The sequence below is a fragment of the Myxocyprinus asiaticus genome, chromosome 19, assembly GCF_019703515.2.
Source record: "Myxocyprinus asiaticus isolate MX2 ecotype Aquarium Trade chromosome 19, UBuf_Myxa_2, whole genome shotgun sequence".
Taxonomy (NCBI): Eukaryota; Metazoa; Chordata; class Actinopteri; order Cypriniformes; family Catostomidae; genus Myxocyprinus; species Myxocyprinus asiaticus.
The window spans coordinates 32855319-32878995 of NC_059362.1; positions in this window are offsets into that span (position 1 = coordinate 32855319).

Below are 23677 nucleotides of genomic sequence, written 5' to 3' on the forward strand. Positions count from 1 at the left end.
AACCTATTTTTAAGATTTACGCATTTCAATTTATTAACAATATTCCATCAAAATTGAATTGTGTAATGTTTAACCAAATGAAAATAATAAAACGTATAATATTTAGTTTTTATATTATTTAATTTATTAAAGATTAAGTCTTAAATATTTTTTTTTTCAGTGTACATTTGGATAGACACTGATGTGTACAATATGGACATATTGACAACATCTAAAATGTAATATTTTTATGTATTTTCAGCTTCATAAACATAAAATACTGACAAATCCTTTCTATTATAAATATATTTGTATAGTTAAATTTTTACTGAAGATATTTTAGATTCCTTATCTCTACACCTACCCCTAAACATACAGATCACTGTCTGTACATATCTGTACATATGCTACATATACTATTTTTAACTATGGAATATTGAGACGAAGACCAATGCATACAGACTTAACATTTGGGTCTATTCATACGTAAAATAATTACATTTTAGATGCTGCCAATACATCAATATTGTACCTTTCATTGTCTATGCAAACGTAAGCAAATGTACAAATGTACTAGAACCACACTTTATCTAAGAATACATATGGATACTTATGAGATCACATTGGACAGTCTCAATCACCATTAACTTTCATTGCATAGAAAGAAGATGCAATGAAAGTGAATGGTGACTAAGTTTGGAACAACATGAGGATAAGTACATGATGACAAAATATTTATTTTTGCACTATTTGAACTATTTATACTGTTTTACAAAGACTAATCTACAATGTCACATCCATTCAAATTTAGAAATGCAATGTCTGCTCAAAAAGGGTATATATATATATATATATATATATATATATATATATATATATATATATATATATATATACTGCATATGATTGTGTTTTTTATTTATGCATGAAACTGTGCACACTGTAAAAAGTCAAAATGTGCAGCTGCTACCATTCGGATTTATATGCCTGATCTAACTTTTAAAATAACTTTCATTAGTGTAACCTACAGTCATATTAACATTTCTGACTTGAATATGCCCAGTTCATTTGCTGCAGATGTCACCATATGAAGGACATTTTAGGTTATCTGACAAAACATTTTTACAATGCATAACAATGTACAAGTAGAACACGGATCTCTTCCTGATGCGAAGGTTTAGTGTGCAGGGCACAAGGGACTTTCCACTGGTATTCCCAGCAGATCCAGCATCACTCCACTGCAGCTGCTTGACCCCAAAACACAACTCACTCCAAATATCACACAAACTGCTATGGTACTGCTTCAAAGAATAGCACTCTTAATTCTGTGTCTTGTGAACTTTCCTCCTCTCTCTCTCTCTCTCTCTCTCTCTCTCTCTCTCTCTCTGGGTGGTTTAAAGAGGTTTAATCACACTGATTGCTGTGATTATGGCCATTTCCCATGGGCCTCTTCTTCGGCCCTGGCCTCCATAGGAAGTCACACTGGCCACTTGCGATCCGTCTTCCTGTTCATGCTCTTCTGAGCACACACACACAGACACACACACACACACACAGACACACACACACACACACACACACACACACACACACACACACACACACACACACCCGACTGCTCCATTCAATAATACAACACACTTCCTCAAGCTTTCTATACACACACACACACTTCACCACCTCACCAAGAGAATGATTAATGATGCATAAATGTGACGCAAGAACCAAGACCATACATATAAAGGCTAAAGGCAGATTACTTATAGCTGTCTGTGTATTTTAAGCTGTAATAGGAGAAGGTCCTATCACACTTCAGCTTTAAAAGTTTGAGTAACAGTTGTAGTAATAACTATAGTTATAGAGCTATATTCAGTTATAGTAATAATTATATTATTACTGGTTTAGTACGATGTAATAAAGATGAACAAGTACAAATGTATTAGATCAGTGTTTCCCAACATTTTTCTGCCACGGCACACTTTTTACAACTAAAAAATTCTACGGCACACCACTATCCCACATCGGCTAAACATCGTCAATATTTTTGCTTTTCAAGAACTTGTTGAAACATGTTTTCTGTCCGTCTTAGTAGTGTGTTTACTTGTAATGTTTGAAATTCGGCTAAAAAAAAAAAAAAAGTCACATAGGTAGGCTACGCTGTGTGAGGTCACAGGTGGCAAGAGCGCTAAATGGGTAATGAAAAAACAACAAATTTGCTTCTTTTCTAATTTGTAGATTTGTTCTTGCAATGCCACAACAAATTACAGGGATGCAAACTCATGAGGGGCGAAAAAGGTAAGACAATCACTGGTTCACGAAAATGTTTTTTAAAAAGAATACGCTAAAAGCACCAATTCCAGCTATTTTAGTGATTCAAGTTTATTCAGTTTACAACTGTGCAGAATTAGCTGCAAAATAAAGAGTATTTTGGTGAGGCTTGCTTCTGTTTCACAAATTTGTTAAATTTTATTAACTGATTAGTTCAGTGACCCCTTCTGGAAATGTCACTAGGTGGCGACAAATGAGCGTCTTATGTGCTATGAGTGAGTCAGTGAATCATTTTGAGTCGTTCATGACCGAAATCTACCAAGAGACTTTGTAGGGTTTAAGCATTAAAAGAACAAAGCAGATCTATAATCTTCCTTCAGTCTGAGCATTATTTTTCATCCAAAAAGACAACAATAATAGTCTAATAATAGTGAGTTTCAATAACGTCCTTACCTTCTCCTTCATTAAAACTTGCATGGCTACAAATCTACTGACTTCAGTATAAGAATTATAAACACAAAGCAGATCTACGGTATCATTTTCCTACAGTAGCCTATTTAAACTGCTGAGCATGGCTTTTATCAGAAAAGACCACAATAATAGACAAATAATAATAATTTTAAGTTTCAATAATGTTCTTTCGTCATTGTAAAGCTCATTTCACATGAGTTGAGTCGAGACGTCAACGCTCCGTTCAACGTCAGCATCAAGCGCCGCATTGCCCTCCACATGACAAGAGTTATAGAAAGCGTCACAGAGGGGCGATTTTACGAGTTTGCCACGTAAAAAAGCAGGAGGTGTGCACAATAAACATTGAAAATATGTATTTGGAAGAGAGAAAAAAAGCTTGCAGTTGCTTTGATAGTAGAAAGTAATAAAAGTTCTCTTTTATGTTTAGGTCTAAGCATTTTCTTGGTGAATTTAAATTAGTCCAATAACTGGGGTCTCTGATATTCGTAAACGATAAGGTAATATTTAATTAAAAGAAATTATGAGACATTCAATGTCTCTTCACAAATTTGGAAAGTTTTTAAATATTTCTTGTTGCTTAGTCCTCTCAAAGACATTATTGGTGAAGCAAAAACGTGTGTGAAAAACACTTTGGTGTAAGGTGGCGTCACTTCATAGACTTCAATGTTTTCTGCTGCGCTGACGTGAGTCATGCGAAAGACACAATCACAAAAGTGACTGATTATGGTTTCAAAACGGCGAATTTCTCCGAAAGGTGAGGAGTTTGGATCCCTGAATTTGATAATTTTCCACGGCACACCTGAAAATCTTTCACATGTGGGGCACAGTGGTTGGGAAACACTGTATTAGATCACACTGTCGGATGGATGCTCTCTCTCTCTCTCTGCCTGTCTGCCTCTACACCCCTCTCTGATACCAGCTCATGTGAGGGCGGCTAGTTGGCAGGGCAGAGCTGGCAGCGAGACAGGAATGCACAGAATGGGCTGTGAATCCAACAGGAGGTTGTTTGAAGCTCGCACAAATTCCTCACACACTCCGTGTGACCAGAAGAGAGAAAGCCAATACTTGTCATCTGCGAGAGAGAATGAGACTCGTTGAATGGCTACACAGTGAAAGATGAATAGAAGCAATAAGGAAATGACTTCAGTCCAGAGGAATGTCAGATTTAATTGATTTTAGGATCACATGATGGGGAAGAGGGGGGTCATAACCAAGATGAAGGCTTTGCAAAGGGCAATCGATGACCCAGAGGAGGTCAGAGGCCTCTGGCTCCGAGCTACCGCTGTCACCCCACACACAAAGCTCAGGGTTGCAAACAGACCCGCGAGTGTGTGCTTGGGCTGACACATGAGTCAGGCTAACATTTGCCTTCAGTATGTGTACATTGGGCTGTGGTTTTGATTGGAACAGCCTTTGTATGTTTAAGGTAAAATGACTCAATTCTGTTTTTTTGGTTTTTTTTATTTGTCTTTTAGTTATGCTCTTGTTAAGGTCATGTTCAAAGTCCCCCAAAAATTTATTTTTTGTGAAAATAAAATATATTATCATTAAATTTATTATGAATTGAATTGATTTTGGCTCTGTGTAACAAATTTGACCATTCATCCTCAAATGTTTATTATTTTTTCAAAACTTTCCAACTTCCATTAGAAAGCCAAGAAAATTGATTCTTCAAATGATGTTTAGCTATCAGAGCATGTGAGCTGAGCGGAGATAGAGCGGAGCAGTTATAATTCCACCTGAGCGGAGATCGCCTTTTTGATGATTCATTTCCGCTCACTCAGGCCGCTCAGTGCCGCTCGCTCAAACCAGAATGTGCTTCGTGATATGTTGGTTTGGGAAAATAAACAATAGGCCTGAGGGAGTTCAAACACTGTTTTAGTGAAGTTGCAAACCTTATAGCCTACATAAATGCAAAGTATAAATCAAAGTTAAGAAAGAGGAAATCGAAAGTGAGTGTGGAGAGACCGTGAGAATTAGCAAATATTCCTTTTGGAATGCATCACATTGCTAGAAAGCATAAGGATGTGCTATGTGAACATGATAGTGCAGCAAAAGGTGAACTAGTAGGCTACACTACCATTCGATATTAAATTAATAGATAAGTAGATAGTAAAGTATTTTGTTGTTTTGCAACCATGTCAGTGCAGTTGCCAGCTAGATGCAGGCCCGGTTCTGTGGGGCAGCGAACGTTAGAGCATGTTATATGTAAGCTTGATTATACTGTATATTGGCAAAGCATATTTCCAACACATACTGTATTATCTCACTGTGAAATCGTCAGGACTTCTCTAAATTTGGCTAATTCGTATGATATCGTGCGACTGCACTCGTTTGAATTCTTACGACTTTCACTACAGCCAGTGACGTCGCTGGACATCATTTCCATCTAATACGCGACAATTACTTGCTTCTGTCACACACAACATCTTCCTGTCATGTTTACACACTCTACTGATTGGTTAAGTTTAGATAAGGGGTTTGGGTTAGGGCATCATATTAATAAGTATGTCCTTAATGCCTCCTGTGTGGAACTCGTGCTTACTTCCGTATTACACATCCGGGAATTTGCACGTGATGAAGTCATATGAGTATATGCGAACAACATCGTGCAAGACCATACGAAATAGCCAACTCATATATGCTGTACGATTTTTCATGAGATCGGGTTGCATATTACCTTGAATCCCGGCGAACACACACAAAAAAATACCTGCATCAAAACTAATAAACATGTATGATCTTGCAGATCAGTGTGTCCCAATTTGCAGGCACAGCATTCTGCTTTCATGCTTCCATTGTACAATTGAGCATTTGATTGGTAAATATTTCCGCTCTCGCAAAGAGAATTTCATAGCGGAATTATCTCACTTAATCGACCGCCTGTTGCTTTCGATTTTTGCTTAGGGATTAAGTGGCACATAACTGCTGGTCATTTTCCCAAAGCCAAATCCACACCTTAATGAGAAGTGAAACGTTAAAAACTGACTCTAGATTAGTGGTTGTGAATAACATCTTCCGACATCATTTGCTGCATTCATGTGCAGAGAAAAAAGCTATAAATGATTGTACATTAGAAAAAATCTTTTCTTAAACGAAGGCAGTGTAATTCGTGGATTAAATCATTTTTATTTGTTTTGGAATCATTAAACATGATTTCATCTAATATATACAGTATTGGACAAAATCTCACTTTATGCAGTATGAATAATTTTTATTTGTTAAATCCATGGTTATACCTTGCTGTACATAAAGAGCACAGTTGCTATAAAAAGCGCATGCAAAACATATGATCTTATAAAGTCCAGATTCACTTCATGCTGCTTTAAAAATATCAAGGAAAAACAAAGGGGTCACATGGTATCTACTAATATAATAATTATTATATAATTAATCACAGTCCTTTAGATTGCATACAACTCCTACATATAAAATTGTAGGGAATAAGCTATTAATCAAGCAATAATATTGAAAAAGAGAAAAACATTCACTGCTCTTTTCTGGATAACTTAATATGCCCTTTAAAACTGAACACAAAATTAGGATGAGAAATTGCTCATTTTAATTTACAGACCTAAAGTCTGATAGCATTAAATCAGTAACCTACACTGCCTGGCCAAAAAAAATAAAGTTGCATACTCAATATTCCAATATTTCGTTGGACCGCCTTTAGCTTTGTTTTTGGTGCATATTCATTGTGGCATTGTTTCGACAACCTTATGCAACGTCACAACATTTATTTCCATCCAGAGTAGCATTAATGTTTGGCCGAGATCTTGTATTGACAACGGCAGAGTCAAACCACTCCTTAGTCTACTCCAGGACATCCCAAAGACTTTCAATGGGGTTAAGGTCAGGACTCTGTGGTGGCTAATTCATGTGTGAAAATGATTCCCCATGCTCCCTGAACCACTCTTTCACAATTTGAGCCCAATGAATCTTGGCATTGTCGTCCTGGAATTTGCCCGTGTCGTCAGGGAAGAAAAAATCCATTGATGGGATAACCTGGTCATTCAGTACATTCAGGTACTCAGCTGACTTCATTTGATTGCCGCATAATGTTGCTGAGTCTAGACCTGACCAACTGAAGCAACCCCAGATTATAACACTGCCTCCAGTGGCTTGTACAGTGGGCACTATGCATGACGGGTGCATCACTTCATGCGCTTCCCTTCTTACCCTGATGCGCCCATTGCTTTGGAATAGGGTAAATCTGGACTCATCAAACCACATGACATTTTTCCATTGCTCCACAGTCCAATCTTTATGCTCCCTAGTAAATTGAAGTAGTTTTTTCCAATTAGCCTCACTAACAAGTGGCTTTCTTTTGGCCACACAGCTGTTTTGTCCCCATACTAAAAGTTCTCGTTGCATTATGCATGTGGAAATGCTCTTACTTTCACTATTAAACATAGCCGTGAGTTCTACTGTTGATTTTTTATGATGTGACTTCACCAAGCGTTTTGGCGATCTCCGATCACAATCATTCAAGATTTTTCCAACCACATTTCTTCCTCAAAGCGAATGGATCTGTCAGGGATTTGGAGGGAGGACCCAAACCAAAATAGACAGAAAACTTTCATGAGGGAGAACAGCACAAAAGCTAGACAAAAGTAAAACAATAGCAAACCAAAGATAACAGGAACTCACTGGAACAGACTTAGAGAGGGGAACAAACAAAACACAGGCAGTGTATTAATGTATCAAATCTAATTATCATTCCGTGGAGACAACTGAAAAGCAATTCTGAATTTCACTTTTACCTGTAATATTTTCCTGGTACCAGTCCACGTTTTCATTATTATCATAAATGACTCGAACAAACTTTAAAGTTGAAAAGATTGTGTTTTTCTGGTCAGTTGTGTCACTCAAATCCAGTTTAAACTGAAAAGCGTCAATTGGCGCGTATGTGAGTTTTCGCACCACTGCACATATTTTTTTATCACTTGTAGAGGCATGTTTGATGACTTGTTTAAAGTAAATAAAGGTAATTTAGAACTGAAAAAAATGTTAAGGCTTTATGTGCTAACAAAGAAATATTTGACTGATTACAAATGATAACGAAGGTCTGGTAGACCTGATTATCTAACAGCTGTTGTAAACCATTACAGTGGGATTTGAGCTAACTTTTTCTACCAGTGAGCGTGAGCGGTACTTGAGCGGAGCGTTCACTTGGGCCGTGACCAGTTGTGTGGAGCATGCACGCATGGAGCGAGTTATTGAGTTGTCACACCACTCCGCTTCGCTCACATGCTCTGAAAGCTATAACTGATTTCAAGGTACACTAAGACATTTCACTGGTCTATATACTGACATCTATTTGTGAGGATACAGCATTACACAAGTTTAAAGCTGAAGTATGTAACATTTTCTTTTTATATTCTGGTTTATATTCAGCTTTATATGCAGAGAGTATTATTCAGGCATTCATAGGTTAATTTTCTCAAAAACTGTAAACTGTGTTTCTGTTGCGCTATGAAAATTGCTCTGTTTGTTTTGATCGACCCGCTTAGAATTACCCCAACAATGTTACGTGAGTTGGGGTGGGACTATCACTTTGTTTAACCAACGGCAGATGGGGGCATTTTCAAAAAGCTTTTCTGAAAACAAAGTTTATTTTTGCAATTCCATTTGGTGGTGCTAGTAGTGCAGAAACTACATACTTCAGCTTTAAGGTAAACAATGCTATTTTAGAAATACATTCGCCATTTATGTCACCCATGATCAGTGTAGGGTAAGTTACCCAATAAAAGTAATCCATTACAAATTACTTCTCTAAAACGGCAATCAGATTACACTACTCATTTCTTCATGGGAAAAGTAACTACATTACTAAATTACATTACTTCTTTTTGTTTTTCCTCGCAACAAATTCAAAATAATTTCTATATTTCCACCTTGTTCATAGTCCCACTCAAGTCATCCACTCAGATCTACATGTTTATCCCTACCAAATGACTCGTTAGTGACTCTTCAGCTTGTACAGAAAAGCACACATAAAAACATAAGCACATAATTCATGTTTTGAATGTATTCTACATACATAATATTGTTTTAGAAATATGTGTAACACAAGTAGTGTACTTAAAAGTAATTAGCTTAATTGAAAGTCAGTAACTGTAATATTACTACAAGATTTTAGAATGTAATGTCACACTACGTTTTTAATCCAAAAAGTAATTAGATTACAATAAATAATTACTTTGTAATCAGATTACACTCAACACTACCCACGATTAATTCTGCAACCAAAAGTTGCCACAGATATGACAGTATACTGTATATGGAGTCTTCATCTCATGTGAATGTACATTTTTATAAATATGTTTCTTTATTATTATTATTTTATTAAGTGCAAAAAAAGTGTGCCCTTAATATATTAAATTGTCCATTTAAGTCTCTGACAAAGAAGGGGGAAACATTTTTTGTTTTCTTTGTTGTATGTCTTTAGGTTGTGTAATATACATGAGTCTTTGTTAGAGTATGTGAGTGTGTGTGTGCATGTGGGAGGGTCAGTTTAAGTTGGTGACACAGGTCATAGGCAGTTCCTCATATCTGTCATCGTATATCTCCCCTGAGTCTGGGAGCTCAGCCTGTATAGACAGATGGAGCGGCTTGTCATATCTGGCAGGTTTCCTCAAAACAGGTGAACACGAAAAAAATTATGCTGTCTCTCTTATGCTGTTTCTCTTTGATTTTGCTGTTTTCTTTTCTCAGAGAGAAAAACCTTCAAATCTTAAACTATAGTTTATGAGTCACTGAACCCACACTAGTTCATACTCCTGAAAGAGCAATGTGGTATACTTAGTTGCATTGAAACAATATGGATGGCATGGTTATCCAGCACTCAATCTAGACTGTGTGGGAATGGCCATCCAGTCAGGTAAGGAGAACAAAGGACTGCTTTTGCCTTGTAGGAGAGGTCACGGTTTGATCTTCATCTCCATTCCAATGGGCATCCAGTCAGGTAATGCCATGTTTGAGTGTGTATGTTGAGTGTAAAAAAAAAAAGCTTAGACACATTCCTGTCAATACTCTAATGTCACCTAATACATCAGAGACCTTGTCCTGACAACAGTAGGGTGTAGCTTAGGAAGAGAGGGAGATGATGACAACAACGGCACTTCATTGATGACACACACACACACACACACACACACACACACATGTGGGTTCGGCTATCCTTATGAGGACTCTCCATAGACATAATTATTTTTATACTGTACGAACTATAGATTTTATCCCCTAACCCTATCCCTAAACCTAAACCTCACAAAAAATGTTCTGCATTTTTACATTTTCAAAAAAACATCATTTAGTATGTTTTTTTAAGCGATTTGAATTATAAGGACACTAGACATGTCCTCATAAACCACATTTATAGCATAATACGCTTGTAATTACCAGTTTGTAACCTAAAATATTTTATTCGTAAACCACCTAAACACGCCCACACATACACACACACACACACGTTATGTATAGTATGCTGTTTTTCCACTATTTTGTGTGCCTTATTTTTGTGACATTGTGTCAAGCAATATTCCTTCTTTTATACTAATTAGACACACCTTTATTACACATAATAGAATTATTAAATAATTCATTTAGAATTCATGTTCAGCCTGTGCTTCTCAGCCAATGTCATATTTTCTATAGCTATTTTAAATGTCAAAATTCTAAAATGAAAATTATGTTTGCAATTTTAAATACTTTATCAAATGTTTAGTGATAAAAGCTTAAAATTAACTCCCATAGGAAAGAAAAATCACAAATGAGATTTCATTCACATCTTATTTGTTCCTCATAGACAGCAGTGAGATTGAATGAAGAGAATTTTACCTAAGCCTCCTACTTCTCAGATTTTCTCATGAGAAAAAGACCCTAGCAACCTCATATGCGTCTCCTCAAGAGTTACAGTGGAAATCTCAACAATATCACAAACTGTGGTCAGATCTGCCAAGCTACCAAGTCGGCAATCAAAAGTCAGAGATTTCAACATGAACTTAAACATTTTTCATCAATTTCTCAACTATTCAAGACCAAATTATCTGAGCTATGGTGCAAAAATTTTATAGCGGTATATTCTTATTTTATGTCAACAATTGTCTAATTTGTTTCTTATTTAATTTTTTGGAGAAACATCTGTCCCACCATTTATACATATGAAACGGAATGGCATTAAGTCTCCAGATAGCAGTTAAAAATTAGAGTTAAAAAAAAAAAGATTTGTGCAGGTTGTTTAGTTTACTTAATTAAAATGACCCAAAGCAACACAATTCTAGAACATTTTGTCAAAACTTGATCTCATTGCATTCTATCCAATTAAATCAATAAAAGTTTACTTCAATATTGTTTGTAGCATTGATGAAACTGGGCAGGGGATTTCCATTTCCCAGCATGCCTTGCATGGGACTGGATGGGGTGAACAAATGTTGAAATTAAGTCTTATTTTATGCACTTCTGAGCAAAGATGAGAATAGGAGAAGATTTATTAATGTTTAATGTTCTGTTGTACTGATATTTAAAAAGAGTGCCTGTTAGGCTGGAGTTTTGGAGGTTACCATTGTGGTGAAGATTGGCGCTTGTGTTTAGGTTGAGGATGGACTGCAAGTGATGTTTGCTCTATATGCAGTAGCTTTCAAATTGACAGTGCAACATTTTCACTGTCCTTACACTTGTTCACCTGGCATATACTAATGATTAATAAAATTAATTAAGCTGGACATAAGAAAGTTAATTAAATGAAACATTAGTCAATTTAGTTTGACGAACCTAATAAAGTTGAGTTATAGTAGATTAAATTGACCTAATCCAACTAAATTATGTTGGCTGAAACTGGCTTAAATCTGAATGAAAGAAATTAAATTACTTGTAAAAACGTTCTGAAATTCAGTTAAGTTAGGTAACGACTTTTTAATAAACAGTTTCCTTTAAACCACTTCAACTCTATAAATGACATGACTACTACACATCTGTATTAGTATGTTGCAATGTTCAACATAATTCAGTTTCAGTGTCATGAGTGATATATACACTTGAATACAGTGACATGCCCTGCAGATCTAGTCAGTCTTGTTCTTTCACATCTTATGTGAAATGTGTAACAGACAGAACCGAGTGAAAGTATTTAATCTTTAACACAAAGACACTCACAGACTGGCTCATTAGTTTTCCTTCCCTCTCTCTCCCTGTATGCCACTCTTGTATTCAATTAATCACAATGCTTCTCACTGCAGATAGGGTGCGTTCCAATGCAGTTGTCCTCTATTTTTTCTGTCTGTTCTCTGTTTCTTTCCATCTCTTTTACCCAGCCAGCTGTTGACTGTTTCAGAATGTTACAATTTTGTCTTACTGATTTTTTTTGTCTCTGAGAGGGCAAATCGATTTACAAGTGAAAACCAGACCATCCCTCATGCGCTTCATGTCTTGCCTCTGCATTTTATAGGGTGAAGTCTTATAACAAATTGAATACTGATTTGGAGATATTTTAAGAGAACAAAGTATTAAAAGATCATTTTAGATAATTTGTGAAGATTATTTTTTTGTCTGTTAAAGATGGATCCTAATTATCCATCCAAGGGTAATTATGTAATTTTCTCTTTCAGAGCTTTTGGGTTTATTTTTAACCTTCTTGCAATGTTTAAGCTTTCCAGATCACAGGGTCACTTAAATGGCTTTACAAACCTTAACACTGAACTATCAAGTAGAAACTTTGACTTTTTGCAATGTTTTCATAATCAATGATCTGAGAACTAATTATTAAACCAGATTTCAACTTGATAACCACACTTCAGCTCCATACTGTTGAATTACTTATTATGTTTGGGGTCTCAGAGACCCCAGATAAGAGACTAAATGCAATGTATATGGTCAGATATTTTATAGTCAGATTTCTGAAAAATGCATGTCTGCTTTGTGGTAAAACAGAAGCTTCAATAACAGCTATCTACTGGGTTTTAATTAGGTTTGAGGAACTAATCAATTATCAATTATCTTGGACCCCAAACATAAAAACAAAGTCAATATGAACAGAACAAGAGGTTTAGATAAGACACTTAACAAAGCAATAGGCTTGTTCTTGCTCTGTTTCTCCCAGACACACACCAACACACACAAGTCATTTATAAAGGCTAAAATTATGGCCGGAAACATTAGCTTTTAGTGGGAATCAGAGGTGGCAGGAAGGTGGCAGTCAGTCCAGATAGAAGTGGGGCTCTCAAAAGGCCAGATAACCAGACATCCACACACACACACACACACTGTTCTTTCTCTTAACTCTTTTGGCTCCTGTTTCCCATAAGAGAATGAGATCTGATGCAGACAAGATTGGACACGTTGACAGGAAGTGCTGTAGTTCTGGTTTGGGCTCTTTTACCTCTATCTCCGTTTCTTAGTTTAAGGTGGTGAGATGTATGTCAGTGTTGAGAGGAGAATGGGGGGTGGGGGGCTCCACACACACACATAGACAATGACACACACTAATGGAGGCGTTGAAACATATTAACCATCCTTGCCTTTGTGATCAGGCAAATGTTTAGTCTCCTAATGACCCCCACAGATCTAAACAAACATACTCAGATAAAGAAAGAACCAAGGAGAGCACACACACAGAGAGAGAGAAAGGACTGCTACTCCGTGACCTATATGAACAGGCCATTGAGTTCAAACAGGTCGGAATGAGAGATAGTCTGTTTAAGTAAATGAAAAGAGAAAAACTGGATTATTGCATCCTTAAATGTCACAAACAAACATTGTGACATATTTCCGAAGGTCTTATCTTCACCGCTTATCCATAGGACATGAAGCCATGTCTTTTCAAGCATATCATCAAAGCAAAGCTCATGTGTGGGGGGGCTCCTCTCATATCAACACACTTCTTATCTATTGGAAAACAAACATCTGTTATTGTTAGTGTTGTCCGTAATCAAACTATTAGCTAGTTAGTTTGATTAAGAGCACTTTTGAGATACATTATCGTTGTGTGTCTCATTATGACAGTGAATTGGTTTCAATTCAATTTATTTAATCTTAACACCCAGCCCAATAGTGGACCATTACAATTTTTAGAGCAATTATACCTAAATATAACTATATGTGGCAAATACTTTTGTGCTTCTTTAATGAAATGAACCAACATAGTCTCATGACTACTCTTACTCTAATTTGTACATGGTTGCAAAATCATAACATATCGTACGACTCGGCTTATATGAAAAGGTACAACTTTTACTCCAAAAAAGACCCACCAATAAACAAACAGGATTTTTCAAATAAATAAAATACAGGCATCACATTTTAGCAAGCTTGCTATCCAACACTTTATTTTACTGTAAGAAAGGAAACATCAGTGTACAAATTTGGTTTCTAATCCCATATATATTTATGTAATAAAATGACTGATTTATGTCAATAACCTGCAATACACTTCCCTCGTGTCATTCCAAACCCCTGACTTTTTCTTTCTTCTGTGGTAAACAAAAGTTATTTTCCAATTAAAATCATGGTTAGGTTTAGGTTTGGGCTAGGGGGTTAAACAGTAAAAATCGTAATAACATCTTTAGTTGTTGCGTTTTCTCTCTCTCTCTCTCTCTCTCTCTATGAGATTGAAAGATGTACGTTTTTGTACAAGCAAACTCTGAGATTCAAAAACGAATCTAAACCTTGAAATAAACAGCTAGTTTTAAGGTTTTATAATGAAATATTATGATGTAAAATGAATAAGAAATATTTCAGATTATGCACTAACACTAATCAAATAAGCCAAATTGTGACACTGACTATAGCTATGTTTCCATCAATGTTTTTAGTGCACATTTTGGGATATCGCATAAAAACTGCTGGATGAAAACACCAAGATGCGAAAAAAATCTCCAAAATGCGCATAAAAATAACGTATACGCTCGCTTGAGATGGGTAATTTTTTTTTTATTCGATAAGAAGAAACACGCATAAACTACGATCGAAACACATTTACCTAATAACCTCCTACTGAATTTATTAGGAATAAAAAAAGATGCACATCAAAAAGTCATGTGACTGACCTGTTCATAACTGGACTAACCAGCAGATCAATCATCACATCTGATGTATTGCTCTGGTCATCCTGACATAAAGGTGTCTAGAAATTCCAAAGCCTGCAAAGTGGTTGCAGAGCATATAAATTGAATACAAACTTGAACTGTGCCGAAGAGCATGTTTATTGACACTTTTAAAAAATATCTTATAGATCCACACGGTAAAGTCATAAGAATGGATGAACGCACACACATAGTGCTTCCAGAACTGTGTGACGCGCTGTCGCTCCCAACAGTGTTTTGTTGGCGTTCTCTAAACCAAAGCATTTTATTAATTAAAACACTCACAGTGGCTACAACTTCTCCAGAAGTGGCGATTTTGCTCTTTTGAACACATGGGAGGGAAATGCTGCTTTATTCGCACATTGTTTTTGCGATAATATGGTTTTTTGCATAAATTAAATTCGCAACTTGGATGGAAACATAGCTTATGTTAACTCCTTACAAAAGGTCAGATTTTACTTCCACTGAATCACAAAAGATACTCTTTGCAACATTCTCAAATTATGCTATAAGCATTTTACTCAAATTGTTATGCTGATTAAATTATTTGTAATAATAATAATAAAGCTGTATTAAATTAGAAAAAGGCTAAATAGAAGCATTTTCTCAATTGGACTCAGACTTTTGAATCACATTTGTAGACAAACTCACACACAAAATCTAACAGTTAACCAACACTGACACAGGAGATTCATGGCGAGCCAGTGAATCGTGACCCATAGTTTTTGAACTGCAACAATAGGGTCGTTAACCTGCCTGGCCAAGGCCAAATTTACACACACACAGTTTACACACTGCCTTTAAAGCTTTCCGCTCCAGTCTATCAGGGCCTCTTAAACTGAACATATTTCGCCAGAGCTTTAACTCAAACTGTCATAGTATTCAGACAAACAAGTTTGTGAAATGACTGACAGGTTTACTCAAGGACCCTGGTTTTGTGGATCCACTCTTACAATGTGAAAGAAATGGATAAGATTGTTAAGTAGACAGACAAAGATAAACACTGTGGCTGCTTTCGACATCACTTACAAGTGGACCTCCGATCGTCCACAATACATTTCAGTGTCAGAATGGATAAACAAGTGATTTATATCTTAGTGTTTCCCATTAGTTCTTGCAAAGTCCCCATGTGGCAAGTGGGAGCTTGTATTCACACCCATCAAAGCATCAGAAACATCATTGATGTGACAAACAAAAATGTAGGATACGTTATGTTTCTTTTCTGTGGCTGATTTATGTAGACGTGTGCAGGAAAGAACTGGCTGTGTGTATACATATGTGTGTACATTTTTGTGTCCCTCTGATGTTTCACTTGAAGCATTGATACAATTTGATAAACCTCTCATATACATTGCAGCTATAATAGATTTTAACAAACAGGGCCATAGTTGTTACATGTTAAAATAATTTTTGAAGCTGACCCCAATGTTTACTAAAAACATTTGAACCCACTTTATTTTAGGTGTCTTTAACTAAATCTACTTAAGCATTTAATACAATGTACTTAATATATACATACACGTTGTTGCATTGTACTTACATTTAAAGTACCTGCATTTAAATACATCTGTAGTTACACTGTTAGCTTACCCCTAACCCTAAACCTAACCCTACCCCAACCCTTACCTTAAACACTACCCTTAACCCTACTGCTAAACCTATCTGTACCTTAACCACAATAGCAGCAAATGTGAACGTTTTGAGAATTTTGTAGTTACACAATAAATACATTGTATTGTATGTATTTTAATGTTAGTACATAGTAGTTAAAGACATTTGGGACCAGACGTTTAAATGGTCACATCTGTTATGAAATTTTGATTCATATATTTTCACGCATAATCATATGTGAATGTTTGTGAGCTACTGGTCTGTTAAGAATTTTTGAGAAGTCAAATTTATATGGAACTATTGTTTCTACTGACAGCATATATAATTAGTAATATTGGTTTTTTTTACATAAAGGGTTAGTTCACCCAAATATGAAAATTCTATCATTATTTACTCATCCTCATATTGTTCCAAAATGGTATGACTTTTTTTGTCGGTGGAACTCAAAAAGAGATGTTAGGCAGAATAACTTAGTCACCACACACTTACAATGTACAGTATGCAAAAAAATTAATAAATACAAAATAATAATTATCCCTTTAAATAAAAAGTGGCACAGCCTATACTCTCCCCTATATGTTTAGCAGTTTATATCCAATTGCTGTTTGATAACAGTACCATAATGGTACATCAACATTAAAAGAAGCCATTAATTTCACATTTAAACTGGAATATTTCTGTCTCTGAAGAGAAGTAAACTGAAGGTATTTCAGGCTCATACTTGACCGAGGGGTGAAAGAGGAAGTGCTGGTTTCACACCTCCTCCAGAAATATTTCTGCTCTGCCCAAATAAACCAGCTGTAGGATCATCAAAGTCTCATCTGGGATAAAAACCTCTGTTCAAACAGGCCTTTGCGGTAATAAATCATTCTCAAAGCGTGTGATACAGTGTGAAATACCAAGAAAAGTGCAAACAAACCAATGAGTTTTACACGGTCAATCACACACTCGTCAGCTCTACCTGCAGCCTTTATTGCAAGTTTCAGATGAAAGGCAGGATAACCTATGGAAACATCAACGGGGCATACCAAACTGATGCACCATGGGTGTCGTACAGGTTAAATGCTTGTTGCAAGTCTGTCCTTGTTGTTTGGACAATGGTTTGAAAGAAAGAAATAAAGACCCTGTTTACACCTGGTATTACGATGCAGCTCGGGTGATCCGATCACATGTGGTCAGCTGAGACACATTGCTATTTACACCTGGTCACTTAAATGCATCTCCTGTGACCACTTGTGATTGGATTTGGAGGGGAGGGTCTCTGTTCCATGACAACATACATCAATCACTATGTCATGTGTTACTGCATGATATTAAAGCACAACAAAGTAAAAAAAAAAAAAAAAAGACAAAGAAAGAGCAAAAAATAACGGCACACTGTTTCTCCCAGATGCGGTTGAAATTTAATCTAAGCACAAATGCAATGTGTCAAGCAGAATTATCCATTATTTAGTGGATTATCTGTATTAAAGGAGCTTCAGTTGTTTGAGCTTCTCATCTGTGTTGATATCAGACACGCTGAAGGAGATCCATGAAGCTCTCGTATCTGTGTATGTAACTATGTATCCACTTTTTTAAATTTTCCGATCGGGCAGTTATTTCCTTTTAAAGCAGCTCAGAACCTGCAAAGTTTAAACCAGCGCTACTCAACATACAGCCCGCGGGCCATATGCGGCCCTCGAGCGATCTTATGCGGCCCGCATGATGATATCATCATCATCAGAAATATATTTATCAGCAGCCTATCAAATCTGTGTGAATTGTGAGGTGTTCATTTTCATGAGGATTTACGCTAATTCTCTACATTGCTGAATCATGTTAGAGAGGGAATTACACTGCAAGAGGATGTTACAAAAAACAAAAAAATCTGAGCATGGCTGATGTTATGAGAGCAGTGGTTGGTCTGCACATGCATTCATACACAGTACATGTGCGCTCATGCACGGTCTGTCAATCAAACACGCGCACTCGCAATCTCACTTGAGACTTACTCAACATGGCCTGAATCTGTCCAATCTGTTGAATAGCTCATCAGAGATATTTACTCGTCATGACAACAGTATTTACAGGAAAAAATAACAGTTTTTTTCTTTTAAAATCACCTGTGTATTTACCTTAAATCCGCAACCCATTTTATTTGTTTGTCATGTTTCTTGTCACACTTTCCCGATCAGTTTCACCAGGGATGAACTGCTGAATATTCGGCAGAGCATACCTGATAATTTTTTGCCAGTGTTTGATTATTCATACATTTTATTAGACATCTTAGTTGGAGGCGCAGCTGTGTTCTACAAGTGTTCCAAGAGACTCCGCTGCAGAGTATTCATCTGGCGAATGTCCGCTACCTCGCAGACAAAACAAACTGCTTCTTCTCACTCAAACAAATAAGGACTTTTCTAACTCTGCTGCTCTGTGTTTCATGGAAACCTGGCTGAATGAAGCCATCCCGGACAGCGCGCTACATTTTCCGGCGATGCACTTGCTTGTTTCTCTTATCACCAAAAAAAATAAAAATTCCTAGTGTACGTGAGCATACTTGGCATTAAAGCTCATCCTGATTCTGATTAATGACTTGGACTTGATTTAATCCATTGGGAATCGATTGGATTGTAAAAATTGGGGGTTCCGTACTAGAATAGTCCCTAAATATAAAAACATTATCGAGTAGCCCACACGGCCTAAGTGATGTTAGTGGAAAAGGAAAGCCATTTGGGTAGGACAAGTTATCACGATTTGATTAAAAATTATGAAGACATTTGAAATAACGTGCGCTGATAAATCATTGATAATAAGAACAATAACATGGATTATGAAAGTAAATAGGGGCATTTTGATATCATTTTCACTTTTTAAGAGTAGGCTAATAGCTTAGCCACAGCACACGTTACACAGTCAAATGCAACTCTGACACCTCTGAGGCTGCAAACCTGCACTTTTTGTGCTCCCTCTGCATACCAAAGCAGAGGAGCAGGCGCCCGGGCCTGACTTCCGTCAGTGTTCACCATTGATGTCCGGCCTGTGTGCACCCATTGTCTCTCATCATGTTGTCATTGAGGCTCTATGCTTTGCTTTTTTATTTTCTTCAAATATGAATGTTTTATCTAAACTGGCCCAATTGCTTAACCATCCATACACTACTCCACCCACTGCTTCAGTCAGACAGGAAAACATGCAACAGAGCCTCATGAAAACACACACTGCCTCTCATTCCCTGTCTTTCTCTCTTTTTTACATCTCAACCAAGCATGTAGCCTTGGCACTTTCACATGTGTTGAAAGGCTGGTGGTTCTGGGGTACAAATCTATAATTTTCAATGGCATAATAAATGTAGAGGCAAATAGAGATCTTTATCATGAATGACTTATAATGAAAGCCGTTAAAATATTTTAAAACTAATTTGGAATGGATCAGTGCACCACCTAGGGATATTTTGATTTTTTTACTTGATAATATAAAAGCATGTAAATCTGATTGGAGCAACAAAGCCAGCACAGACTAATCGAACACTGGTGGACAGAGTCAGACATTCACTTGCGAAAAAGTGTTCAGCTTCCCACTCCCCCTCACTTTCATACAGGAAGCTCTTCCTGAGCTGAGGTCATAGAGATTGGGCTCTGGAGGAGCGCTTCAAATCCCAAACCCTGATGTCTCTCTTTCTATTATTGTGTTCCCACAACAAACTGTTTTCACCGGAGAGCCAAAAATGTACACTCTTCATGTATAGGGTTGTCACAGGGGGAAGTTGTCACAGGGAATTTAGTATTGCTCAGTAACTACAGTAGGCTATAAGGTTTTGAGTTAAAAGTCAAATTACAAAAATGCTTGTTTTCTATGTTGGTTTCAAACACCTAGTTCAAAACTGTTGTAAACTATGATCATTTGTGGTCGTCTGGTTGTCACATGTTTTAAATATTGTCATTTTATACAATTTTACATTACAATATCTGTTGGCCAAAACAATGGCTTAATATTGTTTATATGTAACCTTAAATATGGTTTGCTACTTCATGAACTGTGCGGTGCTTCAAGTTTTTTTTACTGAAAAGCCATTAAATATCCTGTTAAAGGTATATAGTGTGTCATTTAATCATTTACTCACACTCATGCCATCCCAGATGTGTTTGACTTTCTTTCTTCTGCAGAACACAAACTGAGATTTTTAGAAGAATATCTGAGCTCTGTAGGTCCTTTCAATGCAAGTGAATGGTGACCAAAGCACATAAATAGAGCATACAAGTAATCCTTATGACTCCAGTGGTTTAACTCCAATCAGTGGCGATTTTAGGGGGTGGCCTGTGGTGGCCTGGGCCACTCCTGAAAGCTCATTGGCCACCCTGTGGCCACCCCAGAACTGATTGGTAGTTCATCATGTTCATCAACACAAGAACGAAGAACCAATAGAAACACCTGTCAATCAGAGATGACATCTCAGGTCATTTGTTGATTTAGAGCCACACTGCCCCAGGGTCAGTTTTAAATTTCTGACCATTATAGTAGTGGTGGAACTGAAGCTGTGTGAGCTGATCTTTGATCAGTGGGGGGAGGGGCAGGCAGCGGGTGGCCGGGCAGGTGCCGCAGGTCGCGGGCGCAGCGGGCGCCAGGTCTGGAGTATAATGATCGGTCAGAAGCACGAAGTTGATACGAGCTAGCGTCTACCTCCAACTTCCAATGAGTTGACGACGTCAAATTGTGGTCAAAAAGAAAGCTGTTATTTGAGAGGTATGTTCATCTAATCTAATGTTTAATTTATCCCGAATTTCCATGTGAATGTGAAAAAATATTTTCATTGTTACAGTAGCTAGATTAAAGAGTAAGCTAGACCCTACACCACATTCAGCATGTTATCTTTATATTGACATGAAATATGAAATGCCATGTTTTCTGATTTAATGACGGAGGTGTGTAAAGCATTTTACAGATGTATATGTTCAATAGCTAAAGTTATATATATGGCTAACCTGTGTGTGAAATGGAAGGGTTTGTGCTGTGACTGTACTTTAAATCTTTACATGAGTTATTTATGAGCTCTTTATGTGTATTATTGGTCAGTCAGACGAAGTTTTTAAACCTTATTTGACATTTTAAATATGCAGAGGCAGGGCAAATTGCACTTAAATGCCGCAAATGATTTGACTTACTATTTTATTTGGTAATATTCAAAGTAATTGAAGCTATCAGAACATGTGGAAAATAAACCTGAGTAGACACAGTAAATAGAGTTTTGTTTTTTACTGTGTACAGAGCTCAATCTGCAATTTTGGGGTTTCCAGACAGACACCTATAAGCCCTCGTAGCCAGTTTCACACACTGATTTGTACCCAATTTAACAATATTTCTGCTGGACAGTGCAGTTATAGCTAATAAATGAATGAATAATTGATTGAATGATTGATTGAATTGCGCCTCAATCAGTTATCACCTGTACTTGTATCTTTTTATGATTATACACTATACATGCAGATTAATTCTCTACAATGAGAACAGCTCTTAAAATGTGTAACTGACTTTTCCTAAACAATTACTGATTTCAAAATGGATGTTATGTTAAAATAACCACAGATTACCTGAAACTGTAATAGGCTGAAATAGAACAGGAATAGAAAACTGTCAAATGTCAAAACAACAGTCTGATATTGAATACAAACAATTCAGTGAATGCTAACATGAGTTTAAGAATTAATTTATTCTACATGTGTAGATGTTGAAGCAAAGCAATGTGATATTTACACGTTTTGATCATGTGCCATTCATAAAGGTTCTCCCGGTATCGCCACCCCACACTAGGTATGTGCCCCATCTTGGCCACCCCAGTAAAAATGTCCTGGATACGCCACTGACTCCAATGTCTTCTGAAGCAATTCAATCATTTTGGGGTGAGAACAGACCAAAATATAACTTCTTTTTCACTATAAATCTTGACAACAGCAGTCTCCTCATGACTTCAAGCTCGATTACACTTCCTACTGCCATCTAGCACTAGAAAAAGTGTAATCGAGCTTGGAATCATGATCATGCCTAGAGGCTGCAATGGCAAGCTGTACAGTACAAAATTAGTTACATTTTCTTACCCAAAATCGATTAGGTTGCTTCAGAAGACACTGATTAAACAAATGGAGTCATATGGATTACATTTATGCTGCATTTATGTGCTTTTTGGAGCTTTACATTTATGGTCCCTATTCACTTGCATTATCTGGACCTACAGAGCTGAGATATTCTTCTAACAATTTTCATTTGTGTTCTGCAGAAGAAAGAAAGTCATACACATCTGGGATGACATGAGGGTGAGTATATTATGAGAGAACTATTCAACACTTCACCCAAAAATGAAAATTCAGTCACCATTTTTACCTTCATGCTGTGTTCCAAACCCATATGACTTTATTTGTCCTGTGGAACACAAAAGGAGATTTTAGCCTCAGTCACCAATCACTTTCAGTGTATGGAAAACAGATTCAATGAAAGTGAATTGTGACTGAGACTTAAATTCTGCTAACATCTAATTTTGTGTTCCATGAAAGAATGAATGGGTTTAGAACAATATGAGGGTGAGTAAATGACAGAATTTCCTTTTTTGGTTGAACTATCTTTTTAATTGGGCAATAACGGTGGAAATGTTCAATAGTTTGTTTGTAGCCAAGAATTTCCAAACACCCCTGTGTTGTAGCAAAGCGATGAGGAAAGTGATGGATCAAAAGCCATTGAGCCCAGTGAAAAGTGGTTCTAATTCTGAAACAAAGGTTGAAAACAACAACAACAACAAAACAGTAATACGCCCTTGCTACAATCCCACACTCACCCCTCCGTTCTTACAGTTGATACAGCATTCTCTGTGTATACGTAAAACAAAAGAGATTACACTATAAACATTAATGAAGAGCAATTGATCAAGTTGATCAGCAGTGGCACAAAACAATTGGTCATCTAAGCGCAATAAAGTAAGGGCTGACGGGCGAAGTGTTGTTCATCTTATGTCCACACGGCGGCCCAAGTGAGTCAACAGTGGTGATGTGATGCGGGTCGGTCTTTACCTCATTGACCTGAGCAATGAGAGGAGATGCTGCTGACTCGCTCTGATTCATTCATACCACTCAGTTTATTCTGTTTGAACGCTTATTTCATGTGTAATTAACTGCCTTCATATTTGACATAGTTCCAGTTGCTTTCAGTGGCTAATTCGAAATAAAGTAGATGAAGGGTCGTTCAGACCGAACGCGTATTTGCGCTAAAAAGCTAGCAGACGCATACAGCAGAACGCAGGTGTCTCG